This window comes from Sinocyclocheilus rhinocerous, unplaced genomic scaffold (genome assembly GCF_001515625.1).
Source record: "Sinocyclocheilus rhinocerous isolate Xijiao unplaced genomic scaffold, SAMN03320098_v1.1 scaffold419, whole genome shotgun sequence".
Taxonomy (NCBI): domain Eukaryota; kingdom Metazoa; phylum Chordata; class Actinopteri; order Cypriniformes; family Cyprinidae; genus Sinocyclocheilus; species Sinocyclocheilus rhinocerous.
The window spans coordinates 400,471-404,984 of NW_015653519.1; positions in this window are offsets into that span (position 1 = coordinate 400,471).

Sequence of the window (4,514 nt, forward strand, 5' to 3'; positions counted from 1 at the left end):
CGGAATTTTGGCCCGAACCCAGAGTACCCCCCCTGCAGTTTAGGACAGAAATAGTTGTAAGTGCAGAGTAGGGCTGGCGGAGGGATACTGGAAAAACTGTCAAGGAACAGAGGTAAGTCTGCTGTGTATATATACACACCTCTTATCTTGTTAATTGAGTTGATTACTGATTGTGCTCCTCTCGTGTTCATTAGGTTAATTATCTGAACGTGCTCCTGCCGAACTTTGTTAATAAAACATAATTTAAAGAGAATGAACAAATCACAGATTCTTGATTTTATTGCATTTTACAAAATGTCCCAACTTCTCTGGAATTTGGGTTGCAAACACAGTCGGGTTATGTCTTAATTTTCATCTTTGTATCTAATGGTCTCTGAGGGCTAAACCCCTCTGAGGATGAAATCCTAGAACCACCCCTGCTGAAATCCCTGGGAAACCTCAATGGGGCTGTATTCATTTGGTGATAAGGCTAGGTAAAGCTGGGTATCATCAGCATAGCTGTGATAGGCAATTTGGTTCTTTCTCATTATTTGACTTAGTGGGAGCATATACAGGCTAAACAAGAGCGGTGCAAGAATTGAGCCTTGTGGGACTCCGCATGTCATGGACGTCCACTTGGACTTATGCTCTCCTATACTCACATAATAACCTCTCCCTTCTAAGTATGACCTGAACCATTTGAGTACTATCCCAGAAAGCCCGACCCAGTTTTCCAGTCTCTCTAGAAGTATGTTATGATCGACCGTGTCAAACGCAGCACTGAGATCTAGTAGTACCAGCACTGATATTTTGCCAGATTCAGAATTTAAGCGAATATCATTTATTATCTTAATGAGCGCTGTCTCTGTGCTGTGATGCGTTTGGAAACCAGATTGAAAATTGTCCAGGTATCCATTTGAGTTTAAGTATTTGTTCAGCTGATTAAAGACTACCTTTTCAATAATCTTGCCTATAAAAGGAAGATTTGATATTGGTCTATAATTGCTCAAAATGGTGTTATCAAGATTGCTCTTTTTCAGAAGGGGCTTAACAACTGCAGTTTTCAGGGAGTTTGGAAAAGTCCCATAAAGAAGTGAGGTGTTCACCACTTCTAAGAGATCTGCTTCTAAACAGTTTTAAAAAGATGTGGGAAGCGTGTCAAGACAGCAGGTTGATGATTTAAGGTGCTGCACTATTTCTTCCAAAATTTTGCTATCAATTGCTTCAAAAATAGACATAGTATCTTCTTTTTGATATTGCGGTCGAATCTGTCTGACCTCTGCATAACTTGAGGATGTGCTCTCACCACATAATAGAGCTGCTGGACTGGCAGGACCATCCCGACCAGTACATCATCATGTACATCATGGTCCTACAGCACCCCTCTCCCTGCATGGATATGCACCGATTTTGGCAGCATTATGACAGCCTCTTCAGTGAGGAGATGACACGGGACTGATGCTGCTGCCATTTACTGTGACCTAGGAGCTCAAATTGTTTGATTTCAGCTGTAGGGACCTTCTGAAAAGCTTGTCCCATAACACCTACAATGGTATGTATTATTTTTCAAACATGTAGTTTTGGACCTGTTGCACCATGCCCTAATTAGACGGGACAGAGCGAGATATTAACAATGCACTAAAAACATTCTCAGAAGAAGAAAAGTCAATTATATTATTTTTGTTGAATAAAATGAAATGCCATTTCAAAGTAAAGTGAGAAAAACATGCAGTGCTAAAGCCAACTTTCACATGACACATGACAAACTCTTTCCTCCAGGGACAGTAATGTGCTGCCTCCCTGAGTACTTTGAGAGTACCACACGAAGCTTGCAACTGGGGTTCTAAGTTAGGTACTGCGCCATCCAATCATATTTTTTAATAATAGAGTGACTCAGGTCTCCCCGTCAACCTGCCCCACAAGTTCCTCTCACTACCATCCCAAAGGTCCCTGTAACTGGAGTCCGGGTCCCAGAGAACCATGTCACAAATGCAAAAGAGGCTTCAGTCATGGCCACAGAGCTCCCTTTCTCTGCTGCCTTATGTCCAGAGATCTTGTCAGGGCCACTCCAGAAATCCCAGCTGCCATAAAGTTTCCTGTCATTGCTGCTTTAAAACCTGCTTAGGTCACAGGGAGATTCTTGACTTGAAAGTTTCAGTGGTCCTTCACACTTCCACTCCAAAGGTTCCTGTCACAAGCAACGATTGTTGCCCAAAGATCCTGTCAGGGCCATTCCAGAAATCACTGTGAATGCTGCCCTAAAGATTCCTGATGCTGCTGATCTACAACCTGCTGAAGTCAGTGAGGTCAGAGTCACAGGCACCACAGAGGTTACTCGACAGAGCTACCCTGGTCCCAGAGCTTCTTGTCCCAGCTTGAAGGTTCCTGCTGTTGCAACCCTATAACACACTACTGTTCCGCAGCTTTGTGTCATGGCAACTTGCATATATATTACACCTGTGCGCCACATTAAAAATACTTTGTGATTCTGAAAATGTTAGCCTCTCCTTTACGAGGTTATATTTATTACTTTCTATGTTAATTTGAATAATAATCTCACCAGGTAAGTAATGCCAGGTAAGTAACAGCTCCAAAAGGAGTTGCACTATGTGGCCCTTCTTTTCCTATTTGAATCCCACAGGGGTATGGCAAACCATTTTATCTTTTTGTACACCTGGCTATACTAGTCATAATTTAGTTTTGACGAAATGCAGATATATATATTCTGCAATTTGTAATTAAGTTATCTACAGGCTTATTTTGACTTATATATTGAAGATATCCACAATTTTATTTTGATTTGCCATAATAGACATTGAAGATGTCTTCAATGCTATTTTGACTACTTATCTACTTCCACTGACTAACATTGGAAAATAATATAAATTATATATAATATAAATTTCTGTATGGCAGAGTATAGCAGTTCCTATCAGATCACTGCATAGCCACAGACCTGTCAAGAGTGCATGCTCGTGGAAGATACCAGGTGACAGTTGTTCCGCAAGGAGAGCTGGAAAGGGCTGTAAAAGGGCAACAATCCAGCAGCTGGACCAGTATCTGCTCCTTTGTGCAAAGAGAAACACCAATTGGCGCCCCTTTGTCTTCACGGAGCATGTGACAGAGTTAAGAGTATGGAGATGCTGTGGAGAAGCTGCCAGCAACATTATCCAGCATGACCGGTTTGGCAGTAGGTCACTGATGGTCTAGGGAGAAATATACTTGGAGGGTGCTAGCCAACAATACTCTTACTGTTGTTAGGTACTGGAATTAAAACTTCAGAGCCATTCAGACATTACGCTGGCCCTGTGGGTCCTGGGTTCCTCCTGCATGACAATGCCCAGCCTCATGTGGCCAGTGTGTGTAGGCACACTCTGGATGACGAAGACATTGATGCTTATGTATTGGGAGCATCCAAAGCCGCCAAACAGCACCACAGACTGTCCAGGAGCTCACTTATGCCCTGATCTAGGTCTGGCAGGAGATCCCCCAGAACACCACCTGTCATCTCATCAAGAGCATGCTTAGACATTGACAGTACTGACTTGCATCGAGTTGCTTCAATTAAATTCATGCATGATCAATCAGCCCATAACTCTTATTATTATTTTTTTTTTTACTTTTGATTTTCAGGTTGATGATTTTGGATTCCATTGATCATTGTCACATTTTATTCTCAATTAATTAAACATTGAATGTAATTAAAGATTTTCAACTTGAATATTTCATTCATCAAGATCCAATGTGTGATTTAAGTGTCCACTTATCTTTTTTTTGAGCAGTGTCCTGTTCAGTCTAAAGATTTAAATCTCATTAAAAATATTTGGTGGACTTTAAAGCAAGCAGTGGCAATGTGAAAGCCAACGATTATCAGTTTTTAAGCAAGGAATGGGCCAAGATTGCAGTAGAGACGTGACAGAAGCACTTACAGGCAGTGTTTATTGGAGGTTATAAAGAATAAGATTCAGCACAAAATTTGACTTTTGTGGGTTGAATAAATTTGTAAATGATTTTTTCCTCATCAACTTTACATTATCAAAATTATTCAAATGTGTATTAATAAACTTTCTATAATAATTTACAGATGCCTTTGTTGAATTGTTTTCATGACATTTTGATTGCAACTGTAGCTCTGTCCTGGTAATTAACTTTCTGTCATAATTGATGAGTAAGATAGCCAATCAGAATGAACTGTCCTAATCTCTGAAAATCCTGTCTTAATTAGTCTAACACTCATCTTAAAAGACACTAAACATTTATAGATAGAAAAAAAAAAACAAGATAAATTTGCACCAGATTCTCACTTTATTGGCTAAATTCATGACTACTTTTTAAAAAAATTAAAAAGTCATTTTAACAGAAAAAGGTGAGCTTTGCAGTTTACAAAGTGGCACAAGTGCCACAATCACTCAAAAAAAAAAGGGGGGAACAGTGCTTTTCTGTGCAAACTGAAACAGCGATGGCACCCACTTTGCAGACATTCACACTTGGTATTCTTTGCACACCATACATGATTTTAATCTAAAAAAAAAAAA